The sequence below is a fragment of the Pelophylax lessonae genome (assembly GCF_965119305.1).
Source record: "Pelophylax lessonae genome assembly, chromosome: 8".
NCBI lineage: Eukaryota > Metazoa > Chordata > Amphibia > Anura > Ranidae > Pelophylax > Pelophylax lessonae.
The window spans coordinates 194,062,017-194,077,021 of NC_138775.1; the positions used below are offsets into that span (position 1 = coordinate 194,062,017).

The window sequence follows — 15,005 nt, forward strand, 5'->3', positions numbered from 1 at the left end:
TACCATCTGTGCCATGCCTATTCCACCACCTGTGCCATGCCTGTACCATCTGTGCCATGCCTATTCCATCACCTGTGCCATGCCTATACCATCTGTGCCCTGCCTATTCCATCACCTGTGCCCTGCCTGTACCATCACCTGTGCCATGCCTGTACCATCACCTGTGCCATGCCTGTACCATCACCTGTGCCATGCCTGTACCATCTGTGCCATGCCTATTCCATCACCTGTGCCATGCCTATACCATCTGTGCCATGCCTATTCCATCACCTGTGCCATGCCTGTACCATCACCTGTGCAATGCCTGTACCATCACCTGTGCAATGCCTATTTCATCACCTGTGCCATGCCTGTACCATCACCTGTGCCATGCCTGTACCATCTGTGCCATGCCTATTCCATCACCTGTGCCATGCCTATACCATCTGTGCCATGCCTATTCCATCACCTGTGCCATGCCTGTACCATCACCTGTGCCATGCCTATTCCATCACCTGTGCCATGCCTATTCCATCACCTGTGCCATGCCTATACCATCACCTGTGCCATGCCTATTCTACCACCTGTTCAATGCCTATACCATCTGTGCCATGCCTATTCCATCACCTGTGCCATGCCTGTACCATCTGTGCCATGCCTATACCATCACATGTGCCATGTAGACATATGCCGGTTTTCGGTAATTCGATATATCGCGGTATTGCATAGCCACGGTATTGTTATTGTGGCATTTTTAAAATACCGAGTTTCTCTGTCAAGTCTGCCTGACTTGTGAATTGATACATTTCAGTGAGCTGGATGACTCATTCACTCACTCAGCTAACACCTTTCAGCATAAGTCTCCGAGTAACTATAAACAAAAATGATCACATTTGTATCTTTTCCTTCCCTCTGCCAGGGAGAAAGGAAGTTTAACCTCTTAAAGACTGGATCTTTTTCTGACACTTTTTTTTTTGCTAGAAAAGTACTTAGAACCACCAAACATTTTATATATTTTTTTAGCAGAGACCCTACAGAATAAAATGGCGATTGTTGTAATATTTTATGTCACACTGTATTTGCGCAGCAGTCTTTCAAACGCAATGATTAGACTTTAATGAATAAAAAAAAAAAAAAAAAACATAACAGTAAAGTTATCCCAATTTTTTTTTTTTGTTACACAGAGAATCGTGATCTTTATTCCAAGCTAAAAAATCGTGATTCTCATTTTGGCCAGAATCGTGCAGCTCTAATAAATATATATATATATATATATACACACACACACGCATAGCAGCCCACATTACATTATTATATAGCCATCAAGCAGTGTCTACAAAAAATGCAGAAAGCTTGCCAGAGCAGGAACTGCAGGTTAGTCGCATGGTGCAAAAGCAGGATGGATTTCAAGGCCACTGAATTTTAAAAAAATGCTGCATGCACCTTTTTTCTGCGGAAAATTAGGGCATAGCAGCCCGTTCAAATCAATGGGCTGCTATGCCTGTGCAAATGTGGGCCGCCAACCCGCATACATGTGAACCACCAACCCGCATACATGTGAACCACCAACCCGCATACATGTGAACCAGGCCTAAAGCAATAGTAAAGTAATTTATAAACAACACCTCCTTCAGGTTTAACCACTTCTTGACCACAAGGATTTGCCCTCTTAATGACCAGGCCATCGGATCGGAGCCGAGCGCCAGGACCAGTTATCACCAGTTAGGCCAGACACTGCTTGATGACCTATTTTAGGCCTGGTTCACAGAGTCTGTACTGACTGACTATATAATAATGTGCATAAGTGAACCAAAGCCCCTAAATTCAGCAATGAAATTGAAGTGAGGTGGAAATTTAATAATTTAAATTTAATAATAGAATACCGTGATAATACCGTATACCGTGGCAAAACCTTAATCAATTAATCGCAGCATGAAAATCTGATACCGTCACAAGCCTAGTGCCATGCCTGTACCATGACCTCAAAGTCATGCAATTTTTTTACCTCGTTTTTTGCCGCGAAGCAATACCTATTACATTTTTGTTTTTGCGCCCCCCAAAAAATTTTGAGCACCAGCCGCCACTGTGTGTGTGTGTGTGTGGGGGGGGGGGTTGTGTTTAGGTGTGTGTGTGTGTGTGTGTGTGTGTGTATTTAGGTGTGTGTGTGTGTGTGTGTGTGTTTTATCATTTTGATTTTTATTTGTTATTGTGGTATGTGATTGGTAGGTATAATATACAGTAATTGGATATTATACTTTAGGTAGAGGCAAGTGTTAAACCTAGTGCTTCAGCCTTTTTGAAAGATAATGTACCAGTAAGGGTGTGGCATCACTCAATTTTTGTCATAGAGAATGGCAGTCTTTTATTGCAGACATAAAGGGATAAGTAGATAAAGGGGTTTTGGGAATCCCCATCTTTTTATAAGCTCACATACAGATATACACTATTTTGTCAAAAGTATTGGGACACCTGCCTTTACACGCACATGAACTTTAATTGCATCCCGGTCTTAGTCTGTAGGGTTCAATATTGAGTTGGCCCACCCTTTGCAGCTATAACCGCTTCAAATCTTCTGGGAAGGCTGTCCACAAGGTTTAGGAGTGTGTCTTTGGGAATGTTTGACCATTCTTCTAGAAGCGCATTTGTGAGGTCAGGCACTGATGTTGGACGTGGAGGCCTGGCTCGCAGTCTGTGCGCCAAGGTGTTCTATCGGGTTGAGGTCTTGAGTCTGTGCATACCAGTCAAGTTCCTCCACCTCAAATTTGCTCATCCATGTCTTTTATGTACCTTGCTTTGTGCACTGGTGCGCAAGTCATTTTGGAACAGGAAGGGGCCATCCCTAAACGGTTCCCTCAAAGTTGGGAGCATGAAATTGTCCAAAATGTCTTGATATGCTGATCGCCTTGAGAGTTCTCTTCACTGGAACTAAGGAGCCAAGCCCAACTGCTGATAAACCACCCCACACCATAACCCTCCTCTACCAAATGATTTGGACCAGCGCACAAAGCAAAGTCCATAAGGACATGAATGCGCAAGTTTGGGGGGAAGGAACTTGATTGGCCGGCACAGAGACCTGACCTCAACCCGATAGAACACCTTTGGGATAAATTTGAGCGGAGACTGCAAGCCAGGCCTTCTTGTCCACATCAGTGCCTGACCTCACCAATGCACTTCTGAAAGAAGGGTCAAACGTTCCCTTAGACCAGGGCTCGACAAACCCGGGCGCCAGGTCGCATTTGCGACTAGAATTAGCGACCTGGCGCCTGGGGTGCCCTGCATAGGGTGTCCTGTCCCTTTTGAGCCCCCCACCTTCTCCTCGAGTGCACGGACTTCCGCGCTGTCCAAAAATTGAGGCCCCGGCTTTTCGGCCTTCTTCTGTGAGATGAGAAAGGCTAGGGAAACTGGCGCCCTCTTGTGGTGGCCGGGAGTAATGCATGTTCTTAATGCCTTTCCATCTCCTTCCAAAGAGGAAATGAGAGGAAAGTTTTTTTAAGGCTTCATCTCTCTGTCCAGCTACCTTTGCTTAAAGGTAAGTGGACAGGGAGTATGGTTATTATTATTAATTTATTTTTTAAATGTAAAAAAAATTAAATAATTTTTTTCTTTTTTTTTTTTTTTTAATTATTAAAAAAAAATACGTTTTTTTTTTTTCCAATTCTTATTTAAAAAAGAAAAAAAAATTGATATATATATATATATATATATATATATATATATATATATATCAATTTTTTTTTTTTTTTCCTCATCGCCATACCACAGCCTAAGGCCCCTTTCACACGGGCTGTCTGATCAGGTCCGCCTGTCAGTTTTTCAGGCAGACCTGATCGGACCCTTCAGTCTCCTCTATGGAGCAGTAATCTGCCGCCATCTGATCCTGTCCGCCAAAAACAGACGGATGGTGGTTCTATTTTCTATCCATCCCGTTGATCGGATCAGATGGCATCGGATGGAAAGAGACAGTCTGTTTCCATCCAATTGCGCTATAGAAGAGAGTGGAGTTCTAGTCGTATTTATTTGTAAATTTAGTATCCGTTTTATTAAATAAAGCTTGGTTGTAAGCCCCGGTTCACACTTATGCGATGCGGGAAGGCTGCGAATTCGCAGCATGTTCCCGCATCGCAAGCGCGCCCCTGGCAGTTCACACTGCCATATGCGATACGCTGGGGGTGTCAATGTAATCTTAATGACACCCCCAGTTTGATCGCATATCGCAGTGCGATCTTGCAGTTCTCACAGGATCGGATCGCACAAATGTGAACCGCTGTGCAATCCGATCCTGATGCGGCTGCAAAAAAGGGTCCTGAGCGTCTTTGCTGCGGGTGCGGTGCGAATTTAGCCATACAAAGTGTATGGCTAAACTCGCACCGCACAGCCGATCGCATGTAATGAAGGAGCAGTGCGCTCCGATATTACATGCGATCGCCGCAGCCGCATGAGTGTGAACCGGCACTTAGTTTTAAAAAAAAAAAACTGGCTCCTAACTTTTTTAGCTGGCTCCTAGATTTCAGGCAAATTTGTCAAGCCCTGCCTTAGACACACTCCTAAACCTATGGACAGCCTTCCTAGAAGAGTTGACGCTGTTTTAGCTGCAAAGGGTGGGCCGACTCAATATTGAACCCTATGGACTAAGACTGGGATGCCATTCATTACAGTTTATGTGCGTGTAAAGGCAGGTATATACTTTTGGTAATATAGTGTATATTTACTCTTCACTTTATTGTACACTCAAAACATGCACATCTTTTCCCAGTTTAGGCCGTTCTTTTTTATGTGCACACAGTGAAAGGTTTGCAGAGTTTTAAGACTGCTCCTTAATCTGTCACAAAAACATTCCAGCATGCTGTAGGATGTTGGCTGTGGTGACAGCTGTACTTTGCAAGGCAGAATGGGCAGATTGCCCTTGCCTGCAGGTAGCACGAAAACAATAGATTTTCAGCTGCAGGAGGTTTGCTCTTGGCAGACCCTTGTTTCATTGCAGTGGGTAGAAAGACTTTCCCTATTGTACAGTAAAATAGTAACTACGTCCTATCAAAGCTGTCATTCATGTGATACACCATTGTTGGAGATTTCAGCAGTTACTAAATCATTTTTTTAATGAATGGATACTTTTCAGTAGCTTATGATCAGTGGTATTTTGTGCCTACATACAAGTAAAGTGCTGGCTTTTTTTTTTTTATCCCTGACCTGCAAAGTAAAGGCATAATGTGCTAGTATGCATAAAATGCTAGCACATTATGTGAAACTTGCCTGCAGACGAAGCCCTCGTTGTCACTGCTGGAGGCCGCATCCACCTTCGCTTGTCTTCCTTCCGTTCCACGAACTCCGGCTGTGTCACTGGCCAGAGCCGCGAGACGTCACTCCTGCGCATGCACACTGGAGCCGCTGGTCACGGCACGGGGCTCTTAAGAAATGTCACGGGTGGGTGACCGTTTCTTCAGCGCACATGCGCTGATGACTTCATCGGCTGCATATGCAGGAAGTATCTCCTAAACTGTTCACATTTCAGGGGTATTCCCCTAATTGCAGAGCTAGAGAAGGTAAAAAAGGGGGAGGGGTATGTCTGTATAGTAACCTCCTTAGCGGTAACCCCGAGCGTGACTCGGGGTGGTTTTTTCATGCTAGGATCGTTATCCCAGAGTTACGCTCGGGGTAGATGTGCAGAGCCTGCAGCAGGGTTCCTTACCTTCTCCTGGCGATCCAGCGATGATCTCCCATTGCTGTGATCGCCGCCGAGATCACCGCCGCGCCGTCCATCGCTCTGATGACTTCTTGGTTCTTTTCCCTGCAGCAGCAATGGTGCATGGGAGCAGAACTGGGAGGGAAATTCAAATGTTACACAAACGCATAAAAAGGAGGTGATACAATGTAATCTAAGAGGATTACACTGTATCACCTTAGTATCAGACACAGTGCCCCTTGCCATTGTCATTTGTGACAAATAAAACCTATACATAACGCCAAATGTTTATGCAAAAAATTGTACTGCTTTTGGTACATAATTCCTGACATAATCATACCGCCAAGGAGGTTAAGAACAGTGTACAGGTAAATAGGAGGGACGATATTAATAATGGAGCTAAGGAGGAGGTAGAATCCCTATGGGTAGAACTTCAAAGGGAAGGCACTATGGGGAAAGTAATATTGGGCGTATGCTATGGGGCCCCAAACCAGAATGAGGAGGGGGAGGCGGACTTCCTTTCATAGATTGTATTGGCAGCAAGAATGGGAAATGTAATTATAATGGGGGACTTTAATTATCCAGATATAGACTGGGCAGAAGGAACCGCGCATTGATCCAAGGCTCGGCAGTTCCTAAATGTCTTGCAGGATAATTTTGTGGGTCAGATGGTGAACGCACAGACAAGAAACAATGCTACTGATTACCAACAATACAGACCTGATCACGGATATAGAAATACGGAGCAACTTGGGAAACAGTGACCATAGGTCAATTAGTTTCAGTATAAATCATAGTAATAGGAAACACAAGGGTAATATAAAGACACTGAATTTTAAAAGAGCCAACTTCCCAAAACGGCGCTCTTTGCTGGAAAATATCAAATGGGATAGAACCCTAGGAACAAAGAACATAGAGGAAAATAGGGAGTGCTTCACTAACAAAGGGATTGGCCAGTGCATTCCAAAGGGAAATAAATTGAAAGGAGCAAAAGCAAACCCAGGGTGGCTAAACTCTGACATAAAAATGCATATTCATACAAAGGAAAGGCATTCAAAAAATTACAAGGCTGAGGCGGCATTGGCAGCATTCCAACAGTATAAAGAGTGCAATAAGAAATGGAAAGGCAAAATCAAGGCGACTAAAATAGAACATGAGAGACATAGCGGAAGAGGAGAGTAAAAAAAAACCCCAAGAAATTATTTAAGTATATAAATAGTAATAAATCGAGACCCGAACACATCGTAAAAGACGATGAAGGTAATCTGGCCACAGAGGACAGTGAGAAGGCGAAAGTGCTAAATAATTTCTTCACAGTTTTCACAAAAGAATTGGGGGGGCTACACTAACCCAGCTTGTAATGCTAAATTAAATAATACACCTCAGGAAGTACCCCCATGGTTAACAGAAGATAGACTTGGAACTAAACTAGAGAAGCTGAACATAAATAAATCACTGGGACCGGATGGCTTGCACCCGAGGGTTCTTAAAGAACTCAGCCAGGTGATAGCCAGACCTTTTATTCTTGATCTTTATGGATAGTCTACAGACGGGAATGGTACCAGCTGATTGGAAAAAAGCCAACGTGGTACCAATGTTTAAAAAAGGGCCGAGATATATCCCAGGTAACTATAGACCCGTCAGCCTAACATCAGTAGTCTGAAAGATTTTGGAGGGGATGTTAAGGGACTATATACAAGACTTTAGTAATGAAAACAATATTATTAGTACTAATCAGCATGGATTAATGAAAAATCGTTCTTGACAGACCAATCTATTAACCTTCTACGATGAAGTGAGTTGCCATCTAGATAAAGGAAGGCCTGTGGATGTGGTGTATCTGGACTTTGCAAAGACATTTGACACAGTTTCCCACAAACGCTTACTGTACAAACTAAGGAAGGTAGGTATGGACCATAGGGTGAGTACTGGCTACAGGGAAGAGTCCAAAAGGTGGTGATAAATGGGGAGTACTCAGATTGGAAAGTGGGGTCTGTCCTGGGACCAATCCTGTTTAATTTATTCATAAATGATCTTGAGGAGGGGATATCTAGCACAATCTCGGTATTTGCAAATGATACTAAACTAAGCAGGGCAATAACTTCTATGCAAGCAAAGCCAACAGAATACTGGCATGTATAAAAAGGGGGATTCCCTCCAGAAATAGATTATTCTCCCACTCTACAAGACTCTGGTCCGGCCACATCTGGAGTATGCTGTCCAGTTCTGGGCACCGGTCCTCAAAGGATGTGCTGGTACTGGAGAGAGTCCAGAGAAGGGCAGCAAAAATAATGAGGGGGAATGGAGGATCTAAGCTATGAGAAAAAACTACAAGCATTGAACTTATTCTCTCTGGAGAAGAGACGTTTGAGGGGGGGATATGATATCAATGTACAAATACTGTACTGGCAGTGACCGTAGCGTATAGAACAAACTTTTCAGAGAAAGGGAATACAATAAGACACGTGGCCACTCACTAAAAACTAGAGGAAAACCGGTTTAACCTTAGAATACGTAGGGGGTTCTTTACTGTCAGAGCAGTGGGGATGTGGAACTCTCTTCTACAAGCAGTGGTATCAGCAGTTTCAAAAAATGATTAGGTACTCCCCTTAACCACTTAAGCCCCGGAAGATTTTACCCCCTTCCTGACCAGGGGGTATTTTGCGATTCGGCACTGCGTGAGTTTAACGGACAATTGCGCGGTCGTGCGACGCTGTACGTAAACGAATTTGACGTCCTTTTTTTCCCACAAACAGAGCTTTCTTTTGGTGGTATTTGATCCCCCATGCGATTTTTTTTTTTTTTTTTTTTTTATCATGCGCTATAAACAAAAACATAGCGTCAATTTTGCAAAAATAACAATATTTTTCACATTTTTTTATATGAAATTCCCCTCCAAAAAACTGTAAAAATCATTTTTTTTAACATTTTAGGCCAATTTTGTTTTATGCTACATATTTTTGGTAAAAAAAAAATCGCAAAAAGCATATTTTGATTGGTTTGCGCAAAAGTTATTGCGTTTACTAACTAAGGGAAAGATTTTTGTCTTTTTTTTTTAACGCGTAATGGCGGCGATCTGCGATTTTTTTTTTTTTGCGGGACAGCGACATTGCAGCGGACAGATCGGACCCTTGACTGACATTTTTGACACTTTTGGGGTTGCCATTGACACTACAGTAATCAGTGCTATACATATGCACTGTTACTGTAAAATGACACTCGTAGTGAAGGGGTTAACTTTTTTTTGAGAGGGAGGGGTGGTGTGTGTCCCTAGGGGCGTGATTCTTACTGTGATTGGCTGTGGCTTGAGGTGTCATAGTAGAACCGTATGATCACTGTTCTTACACGGGAGAATGACAGGCGGCTTGTTTACATCAGCCGCCTGCCTTTCTCCTGCTGTCACGGACGATCGCGAGTGGCCGGCGAACATCGGGTCCGCCGGGCACACGCGCGGGCAGGTCCGTGACCGAGCGGGAGCGCGCCTCCGGTGGCGCGCGCTCGCTCCCCACAGCCTCACAGGCTAGTGACGTACCCCTACGTCACTTTGTCTGTGAGGGGCTGACCGCCGCAGTATATGTACTTGCGGCGGTCAGCAAGTGGTTAAAGACCGCAATATACAGGGGTATAAAAAGTATGGTTAACATCAAACACACACATCATAGGTTGAACTGCATGGACTGATGTCTTTTTTTAACCTCACAAACTATGTAACTATATTTAGGAGATATTTACAGTTCCTATAGGTAAGCCTTATTATAGGGTTACCTATAGGTACAAACAGTGGAAGTTTACTTCCACTTTAATATTCCTTTTTAATGTACAAATGTGAATGAATCCTTTTCTTTAAACTGATAACTAAAACAGGATGCAGACGTGTGTGCAATGCATTCTGGGATAGGGCTTTCCCTGTTCTAGTTTCATGCAGTTGGCTTGGTTCTTGAAGCATGTATTGTTCAATCACATCTTGTAAATATCAATTAAATAGACTTGGCAGAGAAACTACTTTGTTATTGTAAGTATTCAGGTTGCTCTGAACTGTTAAAATAATCTTGTCATTTTTGCTTCTTCCTTTTCAAGAACAAATTTTCTTTTCATCACAGATAGGACTTCTAGGCTTAGGATAGCCATAGGCATTTAGGCTTCTCTCATCCAGGCTGTGGGCTGAACAAGAGAAAACACTTGGTTTCCATTTCCACCCTAAACCGCATGGATGGCAGAAATCTCCCCTGCCGTCTTTTGTAATCTGTTAGCTGGCACCCACTGTTGTTAGAACCCCTGAGCAGTGTTTGCGTCTGATTGGATGCAGCTACTGTTGGGTCGAGATTTCCCCCCCCTGCCTTGTAAACAAAAATCAGTTGAAAAATGATTGAACCCAGTGGTGCCAACAGGGCCACCCACAGCTTGAGTTTTGGACAATCTCAGTCAGGGATCTCCATACTACGGCCCTCCAGCTGTTGCGGAACTACACATCCCATGAGGCATTGTAAAACTCTATTTACAGACATGACTAGGCATGATGGGGAACTGTAGTTCCTGAACAACTGGAGGGCTATGGTTTGGAGACCCCTGCTCTCAGTTGTATATGAGAGGCTTTACAGTATATTGTTGCTATCTTCATATTTAACATAGGTCTCTATTTTTTGACTGGGCCAGGTTAATTCTGGGATAGTAATGTAGGCAGAGCTTAAAAACAGCAAGTATTACGTAGTGGATGAAATTATGGAATAAACAAAAATTTTAAAGACTCATCGGCATCAAGTTCATTCTACAACTCTAGTGGTCTTGGTTCAAATACCCATAGTAGCTTTCAGTGTTCTGCTCTGCCTAAATGGTGGGTTGTTCTGATTGGACAAAACTTTTGCACTTCCTGATATTTTATTTATTTTTTTGTTTAAAGCTTGACCTTCGCCTGTAGCCACTCGCATGTTTCTGTTGGCCAGTGTGGCAGGCCATCAGAGTGATGGGCCAATAGAAAACCATGGGGGACCATAATGGAGTGGCCTTATCAGGAAGCATCGGAGCCTGATCAGAAGAGAGTGACATTCTGGCAGAGTGTTTCTACTGAAAGCTATTGCAGGTATGTGCAGGTACCCCCAAGTACTTAGTCTTTGTATGTGTCAGCATTTGTTTGTTTTTTTGCTAAACTATATATGAACCATTTTTTGTTTTGGATAGAATGGGGAAAAACTGTAAAACCCATTTCTGACCAGATACGATTACTTTTCTGAACTGATCACGTATTGATGCACTTATACTTTTGGTGTTCTTTACATTGACAACCACGATTTTGCCTCCGGCATTATTTGTCATATCAATTTACCCCTTTTTGTGTATATAGCATATGTCCTCCGATTTGGCTCTATGTATATTGCCAGTGCGAGATTGTTGATTTTTCTTTGTTTTATACTTCAATAACACTTTCGTGAAACAAAAGAAAAAACCCATGCCAGGTTATTTTTTTATGTTCCACTGAGAATTACCTTCTACACATAGGCACAACTGGCAGTAAGAGGAAATCTATCCAAATAAGAGATCCCCTTTTAGACCGTTGTCATTGGAACTGATGTTCCTATTGGAAAATGGTCCCTATTCCTGTTTTAGTGATAAATCAGTTTTAGACTTTAAATTCCTTTTAGCCTGGTGACAATGGTCACCAGGAAGTATAGAGTGGTTAAAGTGTTAATAAACCCAGGAGCCTGCATTTACTATATCTGGTCTCCCACAGTACACAGAACATGGAAATGCAATTATTTTTGCAAATATAAACTTCTAAATACCTTTTCTCATCAGCAGTATATAGCAGTTATGTGACTTCTATCAGTGTCTGTTTAAGGGTTATATGAGAGGTTTTCATTCTACTCTGGAAGTCCTATGAGGCTACAGGACCCTTGACCCTCTGTCTGGACAGTGCTGGTCACGTGTACCCTCACAAGAAAAAAATAAAATAAAATCTCTAGCAATAAACCTCAAACTAAGCATGGGCAGAGTGACTTTAAAGGCTCTGCACTATCAGGAGATGATGGCTTAAGGACAGTAAAAGAAGGGGAGGATCAGGGAAGACAGGATCAAAAAGTCTTTTTTACACAATGTGAAGGATTAACCCCTTAGGTTCCACAGTGAGAATAACCAGCATGCTTTACTGCATATACAGACTGATTTTAGTGTCGTGGGTTTGAAAACACTCCCAAATCTCCCTGATCTAGGCACAGACAGCAATAAAGACCTAACAGTGATTTTTAGCACTTCCACAGTCTATACAAACTAAAATCCTGGGTTCACACTAGAGCTGCACGATTCTGGCCAAAATGAGAATCACGATTTTTTAGCTTGGAATAAAGATCACGATTCTCTCACGATTCTCTGTGTAACAAAAAAAAAATTGGGATAACTTTACTGTTGCGTTTTTTTTTTTTATTCATTAAAGTTTATTAATTGCGTTTGAAAGACTGCTGCGCAAATACAGTGTGACATAAAATATTACAACAATCGCCATTTTATTCTGTAGGGTCTCTGCTAAAAAAATATATAAAATGTTTGGGGGTTCTAAGTACTTTTCTAGCAAAAAAAAATGATTTTAACTTGCAAGCAACAAGTGTCAGAGAAAGGTCTAGTCTTTAAGAGGTTAAACTTCCTTTTTCCCTGGCAGAGGGAAGGAAAAGATACAAATGTAATCATTTTGTTTATAGTTACTGGGAGACTTTAATGCTGATAGGCGTTTGTGGGAGGAAAGATACAATGTAATCATTTTGTTTATAGTTACTGGGAGTTTTCTACAGCTGTTTTCTCTGCTCACTCAGCTATGCAAAGAATCGAGAATATGTCAGGTTTAGATCGTCAGGGGGGGTGAATCGAGATCGCGATTTTCATACGATTAATCGTGCAGCTCTAGTTCACACTATAACCTGCATGTGAATTGCACAGGAACTGCACCACATTCCAGTGCAATTCATATGTAATTCCGCTCGGTGCAATTGGAGCCCATTTCGAAGGGGCTCCAAATGCACCGCATCACACCAAAGAAGTGCAGGCACTTTTTTTTTGGAGGCACACTACAGCCAGATCACACGGTGGTTTTGTACCATGGGATCCTGTGCAGGCAAACTGCACTGCATTTGCAATGCGTTTGAGGTGTCGTTAACTTTGTATTGACATCCACAGTGTATCGCAAATACAGTGCATTTGCTATGCGTTACGGAAAACACACACAGGGATCACTGCGTTTCCCGTACCCCATATGTGTGAACCTAGGCTAAAAAAAAGAAGTGTTCGCTTTAGGTACATGTTGAAGTGACACCATCATTTTCTTTTATTTATTTATTTTTTTTTTTGCTTTATTATTATTTTATATTATTATTTATTATTTTTATAAATTCCTTTTCAATACCAATAAAAGCAGAAACTGGGAATTTTTCTGTGCTTAGAAGCCATTTATAATATTCATTAAGAAGGTGTTTTTTTTTTTTTTTTTTTCTGCGTAACTGGTCTCAGTTTCAGTTTTCTTTACTCATTTTAGAATTTTTTTTTCTGTGAAATGTCAAGGATCCCATATATCTTTATTCTCTAGTAACTCTGACAGTGTCAAGTGCCCTCTCATCTGATAAAAAAAAAATCAATGCATTATATAATAAAACCATGGATTATAAGCTTTATTTCAGTATTGATTTGTTTTGGATCTCTTTGATATATACAGAGGAGTAAAAAAAATCTCTGAATAAAGACCTACAAATGTATTCATTTTTTTATATATATTTCTGCTACAAATGCAAAGAATGTTAGATTCTGGTTTGTGTTATAAATATGTATTCATTTCACCGTGGCTTATTGCTTACATTGACTGGTAACCTTTTACAGCTAAACCCTTTTAAAACTGACATTTCAGTATTCAGTGGATGCTGGCTGCTTACAAGCCTTCGGGACTAAAGTGGCAAGATCTTTCTACTGCAGACTTTCCCCAACCTCCTGAAAAAAATTAGAACAGTTCAGTGTTGGGGAGGATCTGCAAATAATTGGTGAATGCCATCTAATACTTGGAACACAAAGATACGATTATATGTAATAGGTAACTGTTAGATGTAATATTTAAACATTCACTATGAATTTTGTATGATAGTGGTGACCTTTTCTTAAATTTAGTATTTTGCCCCATGACTTCTGCCCTTTAGCTAATATTTTCTTCTCCCTGTGGATAGGTGAATATATACTTAGCGATTTCCAGGATGAAAATAGCCTGCGCTCTTTCACACCACAAAACAGCTGGGACTAGATGACAAGAAAAGCAGAAATCCAATATCAAATGATTACAGAAAATACATTTTACAAGTCTCCCAAATAAAAAAAACTAATGGCAAAAATCTGTAAAATAAAAAAATAACCCTTGGTCTTTAATAAATAAGCTCCAGCATTGTATTTGTCCTTGCAAATGACCATTAAAGTGGCTCTCCATCCATTTTCTTTTGTCTGTAACATTTAGCCTGCTAAAGCAATTGCAATTCTGTTCAGCCAGTATTGTAGCACACACAATCAAGCAATTTATAGAAACCACTATTTCCTGGTTCACCTTTTTGCCTACTTAAAGAGGTTGTTAACCCATTTTTTTTTCACCCTGAAAGAGAAACACACAATGAGCTAGTATGCATACTAGCTCATTATGAAATACTTACCTTAGAACTAGCCCCCGCCGTGCCGCCCGCTTACCTCTGACGGGCGATATGTTCAGTCGCCCGTCTTCCGGGATCGCGGAATCCGGCCATCTGATTGGCCGGAGCCGCTGTGACGTCACTCCCGCGCACGTGCGCGGGAGCCGACGGTCACGGCACGGGGCTCTGAAGGAACGGCACCAGCGGCCGTTCCTTCAGAGCGCATGCGCCAGTGACGTCACTGGCTGCATGTAAGGTAAATATCTGCTAAACGGTACATGTTTAGGAGATATTTACAGTATCATAGGCTTACCTATAGGTACAACTTGCAGAGGAGGGTTTACTTCCTCTTTAACTTGAAAAAGCATTTCTGTATGTGTTGCTGTTAGAGGGATTTCCCCTCACTTTCCTGTTCTGGGGGACAACCTTTTTACCAGACAGGAAGTGAAGGAATCTCTCTATTGGGACTCTGACGGCTGTAAAACCTGACGAGGATTCTAACCCTTAATTAATCTATCCACAATGTAAAAAAACAAAAACATTTTAAATATAAATACGGTTTTTGCACTTGAAAATTTGCAGAGAACGCTTTGTATCTATGCATTTTCATAAAGAAGACCTTCACTCAAAAGTCAATTCTCTAACCCAGTGGTCTCCAAACTATGGCCCTCCAGTTGTTTAGGAACTACAATTCCCATCAAGCCTAGTCA

At 41.8% G+C, this 15,005-nt stretch overlaps 1 protein-coding gene across 3 annotated transcripts in view; it reads left to right on the forward strand.

The window, feature by feature from the left end:
• Positions 1 to 15,005, forward strand: part of DIPK1A (divergent protein kinase domain 1A) — a 253,970-nt gene that overhangs the window by 55,290 nt on the left and 183,675 nt on the right. Inside the window, exon 2 of one of the 3 annotated variants that reach the window (XM_082265811.1) lies at positions 10,557 to 10,736. The exons of the other annotated variants lie outside the window; for them this stretch is intronic. The gene's annotated coding sequence lies outside the window, so the exon portion shown is untranslated. The remainder of the gene's footprint in view (positions 1 to 10,556; positions 10,737 to 15,005) is intronic. 3 annotated transcript variants of the gene reach the window in all.